The sequence below is a fragment of the Pleurodeles waltl genome, chromosome 2_2 (assembly GCF_031143425.1).
Source record: "Pleurodeles waltl isolate 20211129_DDA chromosome 2_2, aPleWal1.hap1.20221129, whole genome shotgun sequence".
Lineage (NCBI taxonomy): Eukaryota > Metazoa > Chordata > Amphibia > Caudata > Salamandridae > Pleurodeles > Pleurodeles waltl.
In genome coordinates, this window is record NC_090439.1 from 617,012,603 (window position 1) to 617,034,124 (window position 21,522).

The window sequence follows — 21,522 nt, forward strand, 5'->3', positions numbered from 1 at the left end:
TTTTAATTTGTCACAGAGTATCCCATCCTCCAAACTCTATACACCCAGGTGTCCAACACTGATTATCATTAAGAAATTCTTTCACTTGGTAATGGTTAAAATTAGTCCACAGGGAGGTATATTATAGAGAAAGGGATAGGTAGAAGTTTTGCTATGGAATGGTTAAATGTCGCTGTTCATGTACTACTCTTTTGCTTCTTAGTCACACTAATTGATGGGAGTAAAAATATTGGAACTGTCAATCCATATTGAAACACATGAAATATGACTTCACTTGAGCAGAGAAATGTGGCACAGACATGACATGCCGAGATAGAATTTACTTTTTGAGGTAGGCTGGGATAGAAAGACAGAATGATGAAGTGAAGCACTAGTAAGTTACTGGGTGGGCACTGGGGAAACACTCCTTGTCTTCAGTTTGTGTACTAGATACTTTGTTTTATTGTGCCACTGTACCACAGCAGCATGATTTCACTACCTGCACTCACTGCAGCACCTAATTACACAATGCTGCATTTTTAGGTGGTGGTATGCTGAGGGCATGGACTGGACTCTGGAGGTGGTGGGTGTTCTATCTACAAAACTTAACCAATACAATATTGTCAATCTGAAAGCAAGGTGACTTTCCACTTGCCCCTGCCACACCTGGGACATCTCTCTCTCCCTGGAATACCAGCATCTTCTCAGACCACCCTTCAATTGCACTGCTCATTGGTCTGTGTGCCTGGTGAAAAACGCAATGCACCCATTTTTGATAACATATAGCCACCTAATCTTTATTTTGCACACGGTACAACAGCAACACCTCACTACAGTTTGGTTAGCTATCTATCAGTATCTTGACCAATCAATCAATGAATCAAGGATTTTTAAAGTGCACTACTCACCCAATAGGGTCTCAAGGTGCTCGGGGGGAGAGAGCTACTGGTCGAAAAGCCGAGTCTTGAGGTGTTTCCTGAATGAAGGAAATTCTTGGGTCAGGCAGAGGTGGAGCGGTGGGGAGTTCCAGGTCTTGGCGGCTAGGTGAGAGAATGATCTTCCTCTGGCAGTGGTGCGACAGATGCGGGGGACGTAGGCGAGGGCGAGGTTGGCGGAGTGAAGGTTGCGGGTGGGGGTGTGGAAGGTGAGTCTGTCATTGAGGTAGGCGGGACCTGTGTTGTGGAGGGCTTTGTGTGCGTGGATGAGGGTCTTGAAGGTGATCCTCTTTGATACTGGTAGCCAGTGTAGATCTCTAAGGTGGGCTGAGATGTGGTTGCAGCGTGGGGTGTCTAGAATGATGCAGACGGATGCGTTCTGGATTCTTTGCAGGTTTTTTGGGAGTTTGTTTGTTATTCCTGCATATAGGGCGTTTCCGTAGTCCAATCGGCTAATGACCAGCACGTGGGTGACGGTTTTCCTGGTTTCGATGGGAATCCACTTGAAGATTTTGCACAGCAGGCGGAGGGTATTGTAGCATTAAGAGGAGATGGCATTGACCTGCTGAGTCATGCTGAGTGTCGAATCCAAGATGAAGCCCAGGTTGCGTGTGTGGGTGGTGGGCGAGGGTCCAGAGGAGGGCCACCAGGAGTCGTTCCAAGCTGAGGGGTTGGTGCCAAAGATGAGTACTTCTGTCTTGTGTTTAACTTGAGGTGGCTTGATTCCATCCAGCTGGCGATGGCGTGAAGTCCGTTGTGGAGGTTGTCCTTTGCAGTAGTAGGGTCTTTCGTGAGGGAGATGATGAGCTGAGTGTCGTCTGTGTGGGAGACTATGTTGATGTGGTATGTTCGTGCGATGTTGGTGAGGGGGGCCATGTAAATGTTGAAAAGTGTGGGGTTGAGCGAAGATCCTTGAGGGACGCCACAGGTGATTCCGAAGGCTTCTGACAGGAACGGCGGGAGGCGGACTCTCTGGGTTCTGCACAAGAGAAATGATGAGATCCTGTCCAGTGCTTTGTCGCGGATTCCAGCGTTTTGGAGGTGTGTGCAGAGAGTGTGATGACATACCATGTCGAAAGCTGCAGAAGAGGTCTAGAAGGATGAGTGCTGCTGTTTCTCTTTCGTCGAGCATGGTCCTGATGACATCTGTGGCAGCAATGAGTGCCGTCTCAGTGCTGTGGTTTTTGCGGAATCCGGATTGGGAGGTGTTGAGTGCCTTGCTGTCTTCCAAGAACCAGGATAGTTGATTGTTCACAATTTTTTTCGATGACCTTGGCTGGGAAGGTGAGGAGGGAGATCGGTCGGTAGCTCTTGGGGTCGTCAGGGTCGACCATGATAATCACTCAGTCTCTGTCCTCTACTTCTTGACTGATCAAGAAACTCACCAGCACGTTTGGTGATGGTGACTAGATTACTAAATGGCCTGGCTGTGTGATCATCTTTACATTACCAAAAATTGTTTCTCTTCTTAGTACTGCACAAAAGTACATATGAACAAGGGGGAAGGGAAGCTTGCAAAAATTAAGGAAGCAGGAGAAAGTCAGCTGTGGAAACAGGTCATTTAGGAAAACTTGGAAAATGCAGGGTCAACAAACAACATTCAACATGAAAAAATGAGTAAATATATACTAGGATTTTAGTAGTGGGGAGTAAAAATGACTTAGAGGGGGCAGCAGAACCACCTGCAGTGGTACTGGTGGTGGTTGTACCCGACGGCCCCGCAGTGGTGCTGGTGGCAGCTTGCCCAGATGCCCTTAGGTGCTTAAGAAAAAAGACTGAGGTACTCTGTACAATTAGTAATTTTGACATGCACAGCACTGTACTTTTTAAAATCAAATAGCCTATTCCTTGTTTCATAATCCTAAACCTCAAACAGTATAATTTTAAACTATTCATGCATTCCAAGAATGATCTTTGCTTCTCTACCCACTTTCTGATGAGTTAAGCGGTCCCCCTTTGCATACTGCACACCCAGGAGATTGAGAGTATGAGCTACATAAAGTCACAGAGGAAAACACAAGTTACTCAACATACCCTGATATGCTACCATTGTAAGAATGAGTGACATGAGGAGTTGACAATGAATCATATCTTAAATCAGTCCACGCGAGCACCTGCCTAGTGCCTAGCACAAACTAGAACAGAATCCTGGCAGGATCATTTCCTTGATTTTCATTTCCTTCTTATGTTCCTAATTTAGGGGTATATTTATACTCTGCTTGCGCTGAATTTGCGTCATTTATTTTTACGTAAATTTGGCGCAAAACTCTCACCATATTTACACTTTGACCTCAAAATTTCTCAGTGTGCATCATTTTCTGGATGCGTGAAACCACCTTGCGTTAATGACATACAAGGTAGGCGTTCCCGTCCAAAAAATAACTTAAACATCCGTGCCCCATATTTATCCAACCATGCAAAAATCCTGCACGGCTGTGAGGCAGAGTCGAAGAATGAGGCACAGCACGATTTGCGTAAAAAATTAACGTCTGGGCCAGGGCAGGCGTTAAAATGGGGCAAACAGACCAGTACTTAAGGAAAACACACAGAAGCAACATCAGAGCTCCAAAAGCAAGACTTGGAGGTGCTATTCATCCAGCATGCACGAAGACGCAGAGCACAGGACCAACAGCAGCAGCTTCCACCACACCAGCAGGGACCCCAAAGGCAACGCCAAAGGCAGGAGAGGATATTCCAGACCAGGACAACCCTTCAGGGCCTCAGGGAACATGACATCATCCAGAGGTAAAGACTAAACTGGCAAGCCATACAGCAGCTGCTGTGCCACATTGGCACCCAGCTTGCAGACACCCCACATCATTCCACCAGAGACCAAGCTGCTAGCTGTCCTTCACATGTTGGCAAGTGGCTCTTTTCAAAACTCTGGTGCCCTGGTTGCCAGGATCTCACAGCCCTCATTCTCTGCCTTCCCACCCAAGGTACTGGATGCCATCATCTCCCTCACACCCCGCCACATCAGCTTCCCCAACACACAGCAGAAGCAGCAGGAGACGAAACAGGACTTCTACCAAATCAATGGCTTTCCCCATGTTCTTGGTGCCATTGACTGCACACATGTACGGATTGTGCCACCTGCTGCAACTGAGCATCTATACCACAACAGGAAGCAAACACACTCCATCAATGTGCAGGCCATTGTGGAGCACTGGGGATTGATCACCAACATCTTGGCAAAGTATCCTGGGAGTGTACATGATTCATTCATCTTCCGCCACCGCATCATCAATCAACACTTCCAGGATGGACGATATGGAAATGGCCTACTTGTTGGTAAGTACAGAAACCTAGTTATATACACACAGCACAGCAACCGTGTAGGACATACAACACATACACCACTACATTGACACGTGGCCAGGAAGACACTGAGGGGGTCATTCTGACCCTGGCGGTCGGTGACCACCAGGGTCACCGACCACGGGAGCACCGCCAACAGGCTGGCGGTGCTCCGTCGAGCATTCTGACCGCGGCGGTTCAGCCGCGGTCAGAAACGGAAAGTCGGCGGTCTCCCGCCGACTTTCCGCTGCTCGGGAGAATCCTCCATGGCGGCGGAGCGCACTCCGCCGCCATGGGGATTCTGACACCCCCTACCGCCATCCTGTTCCTGGCGGGTCTCCCGCCAGGAACAGGATGGCGGTAGGGGGTGCCGCGGGGCCCCTGTAAGAGGGCCCCACAAAGTATTTCAGTGTCTGCAATGCAGACACTGAAATACGCGACGGGTGCCACTGCACCCGTCGCACCCCTGCAACTCCGCCGGCTCCATTCGGAGCCGGCATCCTCGTTGCAGGGGCATTTCCGCTGGGCCGGCGGGCGCTCTTTTGGAGAGCGCCCGCAGGCCCAGCGGAAATGTAAGAATGGCCGCCGCGGTCTTTTGACCGCGGTGCGGTCATTTGTTGGCGGGACTTTGGCGGGCGGCCTACGCCGCCCGCCAAAGTCAGAATCAGGCCCTGAGTTTGTGACACTGCTAGTCATGTTTGATATCCTGACCCTATGGGATACACACCTATGGACAAATGACAGATGCAAAAAACAACAGATGCCACTCCAGAGCCACAAGGGACCAATTTAAAACCACACAGTGACAATGACATGGCCTTAATGGTCAGTACAACTTGGAAGATGAACCTTTCAATATCACATCAATAACACTCAATCACACACCCTTCCAAGCAATGCATACTGAGTAAGGGGTGTGTAATGTGTTTCGCTGCAGGTCAAACACCATGAGACACGTAGCGTGATGATGATCACTCAAATGAAGGTGACATGTAATCATTGAGGCAGTACCAACATCTCACATCACTCCTGGGCTGACTTTGCCTGCTACCAATAAGCAAGTGGACTGTGCTAGGAACACATATTGATGTGACAATATTGCAAAGTGCACATTGCTACACATACGGATTGACACAATTAAACATGTACAAAACAGGTGTATAGGCATATGGACATTCTGACACTTAAACCTTCACCCCCACAACAAAGTTAGCCAGCTTACCTGGGCCAGGTTCAGTAGTGTAGATACACGTTTGCACATGAGCCAACTCGGTGAGGGCACAAAAATAGTTCTGCATAGAACGTGTCACACATGGGATATTTGTGCACTGTCAATTGTGAACACTTCAGTGCTGCCAACGTATGGAGATGTGTTGTACATTGTCATCTAGCCAAATCAAAGGGCCTCACTGTTGTTTTTCACATGCTATTAAATCAGTTGAATTGGATGGGATGTTCAGGCTACATAGTGCAACTGTGTTACCACCACAGTCGTATCAATTCTGTGTGTGGAAGTATCAGGTCACCTCCAGTGAAGGCACATGGACATTTCTTTCACATGACATAATGCATGGGAGATACACAATGAACTGCAAGTTTACAAATATACCGCTGATATCCGGTCAATCAGCCAAACACGAGTTTAGATAAATAAACAACCCAATGCTGAAAGAACATTCTAGAAGCCTAGAATCCCACGCAATAACACAAACACAGATGAGTCACTGATGACACAAGATAACAACTGCTTAGCAAAGTGATAATCAAGGTGCAAGCAACATCCAAATATTTACACTCATTTTCTCTTTTAGCTGATCAGGGTTACGGGATCCAACCATGGATCATGACCCCATTTGCAAACCCAAGCACAGCAGCAAAGCGTGTCTATAACGAGGCACATTGGAGGACACACACCATAGTAGAGAGGAATTTTGGCATCCTGAAGTCAAGATTCAGGCACCTCGACATCACCGGAGGCAGCCTCTTATATTCGCCTGAAATGGTCTGCAAGATCATTTTGATCTGTGCCATCCTGCACAACATTTGTATAAGGAGGAACATTCACCTCTATGAGCCAGACCCACCAATGGCTGAAGAGGAGAAAGAGGAGGCTGCTGTTCGTCAACATGAGGGGGACCATCCAAACACTGCAGCAAGATTGCATTGGAGACAACAAATTGTACAAAACCTCTTTGAACTCCAGTCACCATCACTACTTTCTTACCATATGTCATTAAACACCTCACTTCATCACTCAATCATGGTCTTGGTAATTATTTATGCATCATATGATCCCTAGGAATCATAATCAGAGTTTAGCCTCATGAAGCATTGCAGAAATACAGATTAGGATACTGAAAAAGCCACATCATATTTGATGGGTATAAATGTACAGCCAACATCACACACAGTGGAAATGACATATATCTTGTCTATTTCACATGTGAGGACCACAGCTATGACACACTTCTGTGTTGCCAACATGGTTCATTGCAGCACATGACACACAACTAAGACACCATCAATCATAACATAAAAAGTTGTTTCATACATGAGGCAGTGGATGTGCTATTGCATTCGTGACAGGAATGTATGACCAGACCCTTGAGAGCAGTAAGTGTGACATCAGCTATCTTTGCAAGGAGCATGTGTGACAAGGAGTCCAACTACGCTGAAAATGGATAGCACGAGTACCCCAGGTTTGACAAGCATTGGTCACAAGACATGCCCTGTGCTGTTCATCCCAGGTAATAATTCCTGCCACTGCCATGTTTTAAGTCTCTCCCCACCCTTCTCTAGGGGGCCCTATAAATGGACAATCTGTACCCTGATAAACTTCATCTACAACACTCCCAATCTGACTCCTGTGTGCTTCCCTCTTCAGTATGGCATGCTATAGTCACAGTTTATCAGTCTGCATGGACCTCAGGCCCGATAATGCACTGCCTGGTAGTCGGTAGGACCTGTAATCAGCTGTCCATTGCTTCCCATGTGAAAGGTCCAGTTGGCCTTTTGAACTTGATTCTCAACTACTGGACTTGTGAGAGACTAAAGGTACACACACCTGTGAGCACTTCCATGCAGACCAGCCATTTGAACCTGCACTGCCATTGCTGCTGCCTGGAACTGCTTAGAAGCTGACATTTTCTGAATATCCTTGTTGTGCTTTGCCGTATAAATCACTTGTGTGACAGAGCCCTTGGTGGATTGTGTAACGTTGCAGCCCACAGCACAAATACAGTTTTTAGTTCCCACAGTGTTGTTCCAGCTTTTCCCATTCAGAGTCTGCTCACAGTGTATTTGCCTTGTCCATGTTTGTTCCTGACAGAGCCTGCATCCTGTTAGCCTGACTAGTTCCTGTCTTTGCGTTAACCATAGAGGTTCCCTGTGGCTATATTTGTCTCACAGTTGCTTTACATGCCCTCTCTTTTCTCCTGGGGTATTGTGTCTGGTAGGTCTACAACGAATCCTCAAATGTATAGAATAGTTTAATCAGTTTACTTATCGTATTATGGTCTGGGACATGTATTCGAATTGCCTAATCCAGCCCCATCCCTTGTCTGGGTTTCATGTAGTCATTAGTGCCAAACAGTAAGAGTGTACTATGTCTGTATGCATGGATTTGGTACGGTGCCTCCAGCACAACAAACAAGGTTTGCTAATGTGTATGAAAGGACAAAACATGTTTGTGCCCTGACAGTCCATACACAGATTCACATCGTCCGCAACTTATTGATGTTGCTTGCGTGGTGACTAGCTATGAGATTATCAGCACAGGGCCACTGATGTTCCCTGTGGCAGTGGGGATTTTAGAGGCCACCCTGTGTACAAATGTTGTGATGAAACCTGCCTATTTCCTATTACTGATCCATGAAGTTTTTGAGCACACCAAGGTTGCCCTGTTGTCAGCCTTATAAAAGATCTGCAGTGCCATAGCTGGACTATCCCCATGTGTGTTGTAAATCTATCTTTGGCTTTAGGTCAATTCTGCTTTGAAGGATACTCTGTTAATGCATGGAATGGCTCCACAGACTCATGAGTAGACCTGCACGTAACTGCGACAACATGGAGGCCAATACTGACAAAGGGTACACATGTCCACACACTTGAACTGGACACCTTTGTGCAATGAACCAATGGAAATATGTGAACACATGCAGCATGGCCTGCTGGTCCTCCACTGCCACAGACGAAACATAGTTCATTTATATGACTCAAAGTGTGGTGTACCATAACTTTTTTGGATTGATGTTGGGACTCTGTGTCACAAACACTATAACTACCTAGCATGTTCAAATGCCAGACTCATGGGTAGTATACTGTACAAACAAGTGACCATGAAGTGGTATTCTACATTCCTGTACATGTGATGGCTTACCGTTGTAACATTGTCATAATCAACCCTCCTCTAACTATCCTGTGCATAGTTTGTCATGGGAGATGTTTTGTCCCCAAAGTCAGGGAAGTTCACACAGCATAACACGCTACGGGTATGACAAACACATATCCTGACTGTACCTTAATGAATGGCATGTAATGGTTATCCACATTTACAACACATTATGCAAAACACGTCTTGTGACATTCACACAGAGGCACAACAACAATTGAAATAGCCAATTCACAGACATATACGCACAGGCCATGAGTGAATGTATTAAGTCGCGTTGCCTTGCTATCCTCCGTTGACGCACCACCTGCTCAAACTAGGGAATACCAATTTTAATTCCAAATGTTTGGGTTGCTGTTGTGTCAGTTAAGAGTGCTAAACCGGCACAACAACATGAGTATTATGGTCCACAGTAGTGTGGCCTGCCACATGTGCCCAAACACCAGAACACTCACAGCAGGCCCTAACAGCCTATTTCTGTTTAGTTACAGCTTTCATGTACGTTAAAAATGAGAAAAATGACACAAACACAGTTAAAGACATATATTTTGACGCAAACATGTAAAAAAAGATGCATATACATCAAATTTTGCCGCATATGCGTTGAAAAATGAAGCTCACAGCCATTAAACATCCATTGGTCCCTAGCGGTAATTCCAATACTGCACCCCAAGAAATTGGTTATCCATGAAAAATATATTGATCTTTGAATGCGGGGGAATTTGTAAGCATTTGCGTAAAAAAAAATTGACGCAAATGCAGTAACCATCATACATTTTTCACGCATCATAATATAAATGCACCGCATTTGAGACAGGAAGTGATGTAATAGGATATCCTGTTTACAGAAATGGTACAGTGGGTGTACTTTCACTTTGCAGTCTTTGATTCTTCTAGAGTGTGTAGCTCTGTTGAGAGTTGTGCCTGTCCAAATTGTGCTTTTGTCTCCTGTGTGCCATTCCAATTGACACCTGTTGTTTTTGTAATTGTCTCATTAAATCTGTGTAAGTGTGTTTGTCATTTTTGTGTCCATTTTTGTCTTTCTACTGTTGGGAGTGTGTAGTGGGTATTGTTAGTTGGGGTATTGATGGGCTGTTTGTGGGTTCTTTAAGTTTCATTTTCCTACCTCCTTTCCCTGTTTTTTCCTATTTACCCTTTCCTATCCCTATTATCTTTGTCATGTTGGGAAGGCCACGTCTGGGGAGAATCGGTGAGGAGGAGCTGGGGGCTTTCATTTGGCTGGTGTGCCACTTCCTCCTCCTGATGTTAGAAGCTGGTGGCAGGGTGATACAGGGGTATCACATGGAGGCGAGGAGGCTCAGGTTGTCCAAGGTGCTGTTCCATCTGAAGAGAATATTTAACAGCCAGCGCAACGACCACCAACTAAGGCATCGCTGGGCTGACCCTGTGGGCAGAGAGCAAGACCTGCTGGACCACCTGGGTGTGGTTATTGGTGGCCCTGTTGGTGAGCACAAATCAGACTATTGTGCACATTTAAATGCTCTGTTGTGACAGTAGCAGATTTGTTTACATGCTGCATGCAATGTTTGTGGACATGTGGAATGCAAGTTAAATATATAGTGGCCCTGATTTATACAATATTTGCTACTCATTACCATCATTTGTTGATGCAAAAGCTGCACAAACTTACAAAATACAACTTGACCCTGTAAATTAGTGCTGCTTTGACGTCAATAGATGATGGTAATGCGGCTCAAACATACGTTTTATTCATGGCCTGTTAGTCTACCAGGAATGAGATGTATTTCACATGCTAAAGCAAGAAATGAATGTAGTCCCCAATTATTTTGTATTCATGGCCATACGTACAAAGTTCTTCATAACCTCTGGTAATACCTTAGGCTGACATTTTGACTTGGTTTGTGCAGCATTAAAATAGCAAATGGATGCCAAAGTAATGCACACGGGATAATATCTAAATGTTTGGTGCTACTTTCCATAGCTGTAGTGTAAAAACATGAAGCAAATGCTACACATTTAAAAAATATATATATATCAGGCCCTATGTTCATAGTTCCTGTGAGTTTTAATTTACCTTGGGCACAATTGCTGGTACAGAGCTGATGCATTTGCCATCTGTGTCACTTTATAGCCAAGCAATGTTCATAAGGTAATGGGTCATCATGGGTCCATGAACTTGGTGAATGCATTGTCACAAAGTATTTATTTGCATGATGTTGTGCAAGGGAACCCTGACTGCTTCCATCATACATTTAAAGAGACAGAGGCCCGTATTTATACTTATTTTGCGCCGCATTTGCGTCGTTTTTTGACGCAAAAACGGCGCAAACTTGCAAAATACCATTGTATTTTGTAGGTTTGCGCCGTTTTGCGTCAAAAAGCGGCGCAGATGCGGCGCTAAAAAAAGTATAAATACGGGCCAGAATATTTTGCTAGTTTACCTTTGGTACACCTCTGCTGATCTAGTGAAGCATATGTACAATAGTTAACTGCTCACTATGAAGGGTATCACTGACATGGGTGTATGCTAAGATCAGCAGACCAGCATTCCTGTGACTGCTGCCATTCCCAAGGTGCATACAAATTAATACCTACGTCATCAAGATTGCCACAGTAGGATATTTGCTGAACCATGTTTGAATTAGGGGACAGTGTCAGTTCATTGTATAACCACAGATCACCCAACTTGGCAAATGTAAGTTGATGAATGTGGCTACCTGTGATTTAAAATACCTGATATATGTACACAGGGCCATGAGTAACACATTTCATGTGCAATGACTACATCTGTGCCCATGCATTCTGTCCCAGATGATCAAATTAGACACTGTCTGCACATATTTGATTGTTGCTTTGATTTAGATAAATGGCCAATCCAAGTTTAGCGTAACATTGTCATCAAGTAACACACAGGATCCCTGCCATCATGGTGTCATAGGGGCCATCTACGGCTCTGAGTACACTGGCAATGTGGCATATGTAACCAACAAACAACACAGGCCCACATATAATGGACCATAGAAAGCATAATACTTCATGAGCTAAACTCAACCCACATGAGCATCACACAGTAACTGTTTGTCCCTTGATGCACATCCCACAATGCCTGAGTGACTGGTATTACAGTGCACCAGGAATGTGGCTTTGCATGTCTCTCATAACAACAGATGAAGATGTGACAGTGTCAATACATGTTTGCAGTGGTATGTATTTTGGGGTGCCTGAGGATGCTGGTCTACCATATAAATTGTCACACACAGTCTGTTTATGTTCCAAGTTTTGTACAGTGAGCAGACATTGAGCACATTTCACCCTTCCATGTTTTACAGGTTCACCAGCCCCCTACACAATTGGAGAAGTGGCTTGATTTGCGGACCCCGACATATACAGTAAGGGCCAGATGTAGCAAAGTGTTTGCGCCTCGCAAACGGCGAAAATCGCTGTTTGCGAGGCGCAAAAGCCACTTTGTCATTCAGAAATGCATTTTGCGAGTCGGCTCCGACTCGCAAAATGCATTTCCGACTCGCAAATAGGAAGGGATGTTCCCTTTCTATTTGCGACTCGCAGTGGGATGCAATTCCATTTGCGACCGCGTACGCGGTCGCAAATGGAGTCGCAGTTACCATCCACTTCAAGTGGATGGTAACCCACTCGCAAATTGGAAGGGGTCCCCATGGGACCCCTTCCAGTTTGTGACTGGACCCCAAATTATTTTTCAGGGCAGGGAGTGGTCCAAGGGACCACTCCCTGCCCTGAAAAAAAACCGAAACTAAAGGTTTCGTTTTTTTTGAAGTGCAGCTCGTTTTCCTGTTAGGAAAACGGGCTACACTTCAAAAAAAAAAAAACTGCTTTATTGAAAAGCAGGTCGCTAACATGGAGGCCTGCTGACGTCAGCAGGCCTCCATGTTAGCGAGTGCCTATACTCGCAATGGGGCCGCAATTTGCGACCCACCTCATGAATATTCATGAGGTGGGTCATTGCGACCCCATTGCGAGTCGCAGTCGGTGTCTGAGACACCGTACTGCATAGCAATTTGCGACTTGCAAATTGCGAGTCACAGGGACTCGCAATTTGCAAGTCGCAAATTGCCAACTTGCTACATCTGGCCCTAAGTGTTGATATGTTAGTTCTGTGTTGTGTTTGCAGCTGTTGTGTGATTGACGCCTGTGTGTCGGACACATAGCAAGGTATGATGTGCTGGCACATGATCTGATATGTGACTTGACTGGAGTTTGACATTTTGTTCCATTTATGATTTGGACAGTCAGTGGCAGAGAGTCACATTTTGGGAATCTAGTGCTGCGCTGTAGGCATAGGCAGGTGAACAGGGTGATATTTGTTGCTACATTTATGCTACTGGAATTCTTGGAGATTGCCATTTTCATGATTTGGTCAGAAAGTCACCCCTGATTCACACAGACCAGTGATGCCGAAGTATTACCCACAGACTTGAGCCTCCCTGTTAACTAATGAACATGGGGGTCATTCCAACCCTGGCCGTCGGTGTTAAAGCGACGGCCAACCCGCCAACAGGCTGGCGGTCCAAAAAATGGAATTCCGACCCTGGCGGGAACCGCCAACACAGCCCGCCACTTTAACACTCCGACCGCCACGGCGGTACAAACAAACAGCTCGGCGGTCACCGCCAACAGACAGGCGGGAGACAATGTACCGCCCACACTATCACGACCCACCAATCCGCCACCTTTTCCGGGGCGGTTGCCCTGCCGATAAAAGCATGGTGGAAACAGACTTTTCTAACGGAAAACGCTCACCTCTACACACTCCACGAGGAATCTGGACAGCATGGAACCGGAACTACACATCATCCCAGCCATTGTGTTCCTGCTCCTCTACCAGGAGCACGAACGCCGGCGCAGACGACAACGGTGAGTACTGCACCTACGACACAGGGGAGGGGGGAGGCAAAAAATTACGGGGACACACATACGCCACACACCCATCCCCACCCTCACCCACTACAACACACACATCAATGCAGAGCAACAAGTCAGAGTGACACCCCCCAAACCCCCCGGAAGCTTGCAAAGACAAAATAAAATTATCATTAAAATTGAAGTATATTATAGCATATTTGAAGTTAAGTCAAATATGAAATATATAAATAACATATATTACATCATCAACAATATATACATAGGTCAAAAGTCCGGTCCATATTGTCTATCATCCATTGTTCGTGGGCCAATGGGCCTAAACACATGGGCAAAGCCCACACACGAGACCCGATTCCATTGGAGAGAACACTGCAGGGGCCTCAGATAGTAAAACTACAGGCACCTCAGGGGGAAGGGAAGGGGGGGCACCTCAGCCAGTTGAGTCCATGACACCAGATCCACGAGGGGCCTCCATGCCCACTGTACCATCCTGGGGAGTGCAAAGCCACAGTCTCACAAGTCTCTACAGTGGGTGGGTTGCCCACTGTACCATCCTGTGGAGTGCAAAGCCACAGTCCCACAAGTCTCTACAGTGGGTGGCTTGCCCACTGTACCATCCTGGGGAGTGCAAAGCCACAGACTCACAAGTCTCTACAGTGGGTGGCTTGCCCACTGGACCATCCTGGGGAGTGCAAAGCCACAGTCTCACAAGTCTCTACAGCGGGTGGCTTGCCCACTGATCCATCCTGGGGAGTGCAAAGCCACAGTCCATCAAGTGGATTACAGACTCCACTGGTTCTGGAGGAGGCATGGTGCCCAGAGTGCTTCGTGAAGCACTGGCCGACACAGATCCGGCCCTGCCAATGGGCCAGCGGTGCTTGCGATGAAGGGCCCAGCGGAGCGGTTCAGAGACGGCGGTGCCCAGCGGAGCGGTGCTTGACAGGAAGGGCCCAGCGGAGCGGTTCAGAGACGGCGGTGCCCAGCGGAGCGGTGCTTGACAGGAAGGGCCCAGCGGAGCGGTGCTTGACAGGAAGGGCCCAGCGGAGCGGTGCTTGACAGGAAGGGCCCAGCGGAGCGGTGCTTGACAGGAAGGGCCCAGCGGAGCGGTTCAGAGACGGTGGTGCCCAGCAGAGCGGTGCTTGACAGGAAGGGCCCAGCGGAGCGGTTCAGAGACGGCGGTGCCCAGCGGAGCGGTGCTTGACAGGAAGGGCCCAGCGGAGCGGTTCAGAGACGGCGGTGCCCAGCGGAGCGGTGCTTGACAGGAAGGGCCCAGCGGAGCAGTGCTTGACAGGAAGGGCCCAGCGGAGCGGTTCAGAGACGGTGGTGCCCAGCAGAGCGGTGCTTGACAGGAAGGGCCCAGAGGAGCGGTTCAGAGACGGCGGTGCCCAGCGGAGCGGTGCTTGACAGGAAGGGCCCAGCGGAGCGGTGCTTGACAGGAAGGGCCCAGCGGAGCGGTGCTTGACAGGAAGGGCCTAGCGGAGCGGTGCTTGACAGGAAGGGCCCAGCGGAGCGGTTCAGAGACGGCGGTGCCCAGCGGAGCGGTGCTTGACAGGAAGGGCCCAGCAGAGCGGTGCTTGACAGGAAGGGCCCAGCGGAGCGGTGCTGACAGGAAGGGCCCAGCGGAGCGGTTCAGAGATGGCGGTGCCCAGCGGAGCGGTGCTTGACAGGAAGGGCCCAGCGGAGCGGTTCAGAGACGGCGGTGCCCAGCGGAGCGGTGCTTGACAGGAAGGGCCCAGCGTAGCGGTGCTTGATAGGAAGGGCCCAGCGGAGCGGTGCTTGACAGGAAGGGCCCAGCGGAGCGGTTCAGAGACGGCGGTGCCCAGCGGAGCGGTGCTTGACAGGAAGGGCCCAGCGGAGCGGTGCTTGACAGGAAGGGCCCAGCGGAGCAGTGCTTGACAGGAAGGGCCCAGCGGAGCGGTTCAGAGATGGCGGTGCCCAGCGGAGCGGTGCTTGACAGGAAGGGCCCAGCGGAGCGGTGCTTGACAGGAAGGGCCCAGCGGAGCGTTTCAGAGACGGCGGTGCCCAGCGGAGCGGTGCTTGACAGGAAGGGCCCAGCAGAGCGGTGCTTGACAGGAAGGGCCCAGCGGAGCGGTTCAGAGACGGCGGTGCCCAGCGGAACGGTGCTTGACAGGAAGGGCCCAGCGGAGCGGTTCAGAGACGGCGGTGCCCTGCGGAGCGGTGCCTGACAGGAAGGGCCCAGTGGAGCGGTGCTTGTCACTGCGGGGCGCTGTTCAGCGGTGCTTGTCTTGAAGGGCCCAGCAGAGCGGTGCTTGACAGGAAGGGCCCAGCGGAGCGGTTCAGAGATGGCGGTGCCCAGCGGAGCGGTGCTTGACAGGAAGGGCCCAGCGGAGCGGTGCTTGACAGGAAGGGCCCAGCAGAGCGGTTCAGAGACGGCGGTGCCCAGCGGAGCGGTGCTTGACAGGAAGGGCCCAGCGTAGCGGTGCTTGATAGGAAGGGCCCAGCGGAGCGGTGCTTGACAGGAAGGGCCCAGCGGAGCGGTTCAGAGACGGCGGGGCCCAGCGGAGCGGTGCTTGACAGGAAGGGCCCAGCGGAGCGGTGCTTGACAGGAAGGGCCCAGCGGAGCAGTGCTTGACAGGAAGGGCCCAGCGGAGCGGTTCAGAGACGGCGGTGCCCAGCGGAGCGGTGCTTGACAGGAAGGGCCCAGCGGAGCGGTGCTTGACAGGAAGGGCCCAGCGGAGCGGTTCAGAGACGGCGGTGCCCAGCGGAGCGGTGCTTGACAGGAAGGGCCCAGCAGAGCGGTGCTTGACAGGAAGGGCCCAGCGGAGCGGTTCAGAGACAGTGGTGCCCAGCGGAACGGTGCTTGGCAGGAAGGGCCCAGCGGAGCGGTTCAGAGACGGCGGTGCCCAGCGGAGCGGTGCTTGTCTTGAAGGGCCCAAGTTCAGCGGTGCTTGTCACGGCGGGGCCCTGTTCAGCGGTGCTTGTCTTGAAGGGCCCAAGTTCAGCGGTGCTTGTCACGGCGGGCCCTGTTCAGCGGTGCTTGTCTTGAAGGGCCTAAGTTCAGCGGTGCTTGTCACGGCGGGGCCCTGTTCAGCGGTGCTTGTCACGGCGGGCCCTGTTCAGCGGTGCTTGTCACTGCGGGGCCCTGTTCAGCGGTGCTTGTCTTGAAGGGCCCAAGTTCAGCGGTGCTTGTCACGGCGGGGCCCTGTTCAGCGGTGCTTGTCACGGCGGGCCCTGTTCAGCGGTGCTTGTCACGGCGGGGCCCTGTTCAGCGGTGCTTGTCTTGAAGGGCCCAAGTTCAGCTGTGCTTGTCACGGCGGGCCCCTGTTCAGCGGTGCTTGTGTTGAAGGGCCCAAGTTCAGCGGTGCTTGTCACGGCGGGGCCCTGTTCAGCAGTGCTTGTCTTGAAGGGCCCAAGTTCAGCTGTGCTTGTCACGGCGGGGCCCTGTTCAGCGGTGCTTGTCACGGCGGGGCCCTGTTCAGCGGTGCTTGTCTTGAATTGCCCAAGTTCAGCGGTGCTTGTCACGGCGGGGCCCTGTTCAGCGGTGCTTGTCTTGAAGGGCCCAAGTTCAGCGGTGCTTGTCACGGCGGGGCCCTGTTCAGCGGTGCTTGTCTTGAAGGGCCCAAGTTCAGCGGTGCTTGTCACGGCGGGGCCCTGTTCAACGGTGCTTGTCACGGCGGGGCCCTGTTCAGCGGTGCTTGTCACGGCGGGGCCCTGTTCAGCGGTGCTTCACATGTGTTGCCAGGGAACCAGATCGGGCCAATATTTTCCGCTCAGTCGCCATCCGACCTTTCGCTTGCGGGGCCCTCCTGTGCTGGAGTCCTGGGCCCGTGGGTGACCTCCTTCACACCCGAAATGGGGCTGGTGGGGCCCTCCAGGGCAGCTCGCCTGCTGCCGGACTTGTCTGCCCTGCTGCCCTTGCCCTCCTTCGCCGATTCTCTCGGGCCCTTGCCTCCCTTTGTGGATGTGCCAGGTGACGGTGCCTGGGTAGTGTCTTTGGGGGCTGCCGTCTCTGGCCTCTCACGCCGGCCCTTCCCTTTTTTAGTTTTTTTCCCGGGGGTGGGCTGGCTGTCCCGTTGCTGCTGGCCGATGTTGCTGCCCTAGAAGCTGGTGGACTCCAATAGCCCTGGACTATGGTCCTTGTAGGTGCTGGGCTTTTGGAAGAGAGGGTGAGAGACACACTGGGAGAGGACACAGGGGACGTGTAAATGGCAGTGGGGGTGGTGTCTGCACGTGTGCGGAGTGTTCTGGTGGGTGTGCTGGTGATGGACGTACTGGCTGATGGTGGTGTGCATGCAGGTGTGAGTGGAGATGTCACAGGGAGGGAGGAGGGAGATGAGGAGGAGGGGGACACAGAGGAGGCAGTGGCTGTTGGCATGTCTGCATGCGGATGTTGCTTGGGTGAATGCTTGTGCGATCTGTGGTGCTTATGTCTGGATGAGCTGCCCTTGGGTGTTGATGTGTGTGCAGGCTGGTCTGTAGGTGTGTCGGGGATAGGCAGAGGAACAGGGGAGTGGGACTGGGTGGAGGGAGTTGGAGGAGGGAGGCTGGAGACAGGGACAATTGCTGCCGTCACTGCTGAGGCCAGAGCGTTGAACGATCGCTGATGGGCAGCCTGACCCGAATGAATGCCCTCCAGGTATGCATTGCTCCGGTGCACCTCCCTTTCTACACCCTGGATGGCATTCAAAAGGGTAGACTGCCCAACAATGAGCGTCTGGAGGAGGTCAATGATCTCCTCACTGAGGGCAGCAGGGGTAACTGGGGCAGGGCCTGAGGTGCCTGGGGTGAAGGAGGTGCCCGCCTTCCTGGCCGAGCGGGCACGGGGCGAGCGCTGAGGGGCTGCTTGGAGGGCGGAGCTGGTGCGCTGGGTGGCGGCTGTACCTGTTGTAGCGGTGGGCACGGATGTTGCCGCCACCACAAGGGAGATCTTTCTGAGGACGTGTCTGTGTCGCTGACGTCTCCACAGGTCCCCGTTGTGGAGCTCCCCTCGCCCTCCGTCTCACTGGTGAACTCAGAGTCGGTTGCATGGCCCTCCGGGGCCATGTGAGATGCAGCTCCCTCGTGCTCCGATGCCACTTCTCCTCCGCCTGATGATGCTAATGCACACATGAACAGGAAGACCACAACAAAAGGGGGGGGGGAAGAAACAAAGACATGTTGAGTGCATGCATTGGCGACACCGTTGGCGGAGAGGACAGACACAGAAGCCCCCTGCACTACGCCGCGCACTCGGTGTACACTACTCAATTATTGTGACTTGGCCTACAAGCCTATGGACGACAAATGCACACATAGGTGACCCAGGGCCACGGATAGCTGTACTTAGCACCCTACAGAGGTGGGGGGGCGGGGGCACAGGGCCATGCCTCACGGAGGGGCCTAGCCTACTGAAATCGCCCTGGCCTAGAGATAGCCACAGCCCTCCTCCCCCACCCAGACACCTCCACTGTGCGCTAATATAGCAGAATTTGCTGGTACTCACCCCCTTGTGTCTGCTGTGATGTCCTCACACGCCCATCCAAATTGGGGTAGGCCACCGCCAGGATCCGGGACATCAGGGGGGTCAATTGCCGTGTGGCACCCCTCCTAGGTTGGGAGGCCATCCCCAGCAGAGCCTCCGCGGTCTTTCTGCTCCCGCGGCGGATGTCCTCCCACCTCTTTCGGCAGTGGGTGCCCCGTCTGTTGTGGACCCCCAGGGTCCGGACGTCCTTGGCGATGGCACGCCAAATGTCGATCTTCTGATGGGCGCTGACCTATGTGACATGTACAGGGTGGGAAAAGAAATATCATAATTTTCTGCATGGTCGATGTGAGTGGCCCCCCCTCCCCAACCTTGCCATATGGCACATGCTCTCATCTGTCGTGCGATGCATGCCTCATTCGCTCCCCTCCCCACCATCTTTCATTCACCCCACTCAACCCAGGCATTGGCCACAAAACATGGTCCCAGTCTACTTACCTGTTGGTCTGGAGGACCGTAGAGTAGCACATACTGGGGGAGGACCCCATCGACGAGTTTCTCCAATTCTTCTGAAGTGAAGGCAGGGGCCCTTTCCCCAGCCGCAGCAGCCATTGTCTCTTCCAGACCGAGGTCACAGCAGCACTTGCAGTATAGATCCTCTCCTGTGGATGATCAGGTCTCGAGTGATTAAGCAGAAAGAAAATGGCGGTCACGGCCGCGGCGGTGCGTACCGCGACCGCCGGCGCAAATCCTCATTGGCTCCTGAAACCCATAGGGTTCAATGTTAACCAATGCGGCTTTGCACCGCGGTCTTCGACCGCCTACCGCCACGGTGTGCCACGCCAGCGCATTGACCTCACATCCCATTGTCACACTTCACAGGTCAGGCCGCCGCCATTTCAAGGGCCCACATGGCTTAATTTCTACTGAGTCACACAGGCCTAGGCCTTGCATTGCCATTCATACATGCCTTTCAATGCATAGAGAATCGTGTACTGTGCAAGCTGTGTGAACGTACCTGTGGTTTGCTTGACTCTGTGCTCCATGTTGTCCTTCCTAGGCACCGTCCGCTGGGACTTGCGAGGAGATGGAGGAATCCTCCGGTGTACAGACCGCTGGTGGACCTGTCGACAATGGAAGAAAGACATGTCATACTCACATACAGACTTGACCGTGCCACTATACAGGAACTGTGTGCCCAGCTGGAGCCAGACCTGATGTCACTCATCCACCAACCCACAGGGATTCCCCCTCTAGTGCAGGTTCTGTCAGTACTCCATTTTTTGGCAAGTGGGTCATTTCAAACAACAGTGGCCATTTCATCAGGGATGTCTCAGCCGATGTTTTCAAAGGTGTTGTCCAGAGTGTTGTCTGCCCTGATGAAATACATGCGGAGCTACATTGTTTTCCCTGAGGTGGGCGATTTGGCTACAGTGAAGGGTGATTTCTATGCCCTTGGACATATTCCCAACATCATTGGTGCCATTGATGGGACCCATGTGGCTTTGGTTCCCCCCAGAGGTAGTGAACACGTGTACAGGAACAGAAAAAGTTATCATTCGATGAATGTCCAGGTGGTCTGTTTGGCAGACCAGTACATCTCCCATGTAAATGCCAAGTTCCCTGGGTCAGTGCATGACGCGTACATCATGCGAAATAGCAGCATCCCATATGTGATGGAACAGCTACAGAGACACCATGTGTGGCTTATAGGTGACTCTGGTTACCCCAACCTGTCCTGGCTACTGACCCCAGCAAGGAATCCCAGGACCAGGGCAGAGGAACGGTACAATGAGGCCCATGGGCGTACTAGGAGGGTGATCGAGCGGACCTTCGGCCTCCTGAAGGCCAGGTTTAGGTGCCTGCATATGACAGGTGGATCCCTAATGTACTCACCAAAGAAGGTGTGTCATATCATCGTGGCCTGCTGTATGCTTCACAACCTGGCTTTACGACGCCAGGTGCCTTTCCTGCAGGAGGATGGTCCAGATGGTGGTGTTATGGCAGCGGTGGAACCTGTGGAGAGTGAAGAGGAGGAAGACGACGGGAACGACACAGACAACAGGGACAGAGTGATACAACAGTATTTTCAATAACACACAGGTAAGATTCAACACCGGCATTTTACGATTACTTACAGTCTACTGCCTCTCCACTGTCTGTCCTATTCCCCCAGTGTATGTTAACTGATTTGTGACTTTCCCTTTAAATTTCAGAGATGTGGCCCCCACTGCGTGACCTCTGCTTTGTTTACCCATGGACTACAGCTGTGTGACAGTGGTATGTTCTCATCATCTGTGTAACTGGACATTTTGGCAGCGTTATGTCTAATACATTTGTTCACAATACAGGCAGACTCCAGATGATTTTTGTGCAATAAGTGTTTTTATTAAAGTGCTGGAAATAGGGACATGGTTGCAAATCGGTGATGGGTGATGGTGGAGGAATGTCCATGGCAGAGTCAAGCTTTTCAGTCTCACAGGTGCATTGTCCATATGCCTGTGGAAGGTGGAGCAGGGGCAGTTCAAGGTTGGACAGGGTGACAATGTGGGACAGTGGGATGACATCAGGGGGTATCCTTTGCCGGCGGGGGTCTTGGCATCCTACTCTGTCTTCTT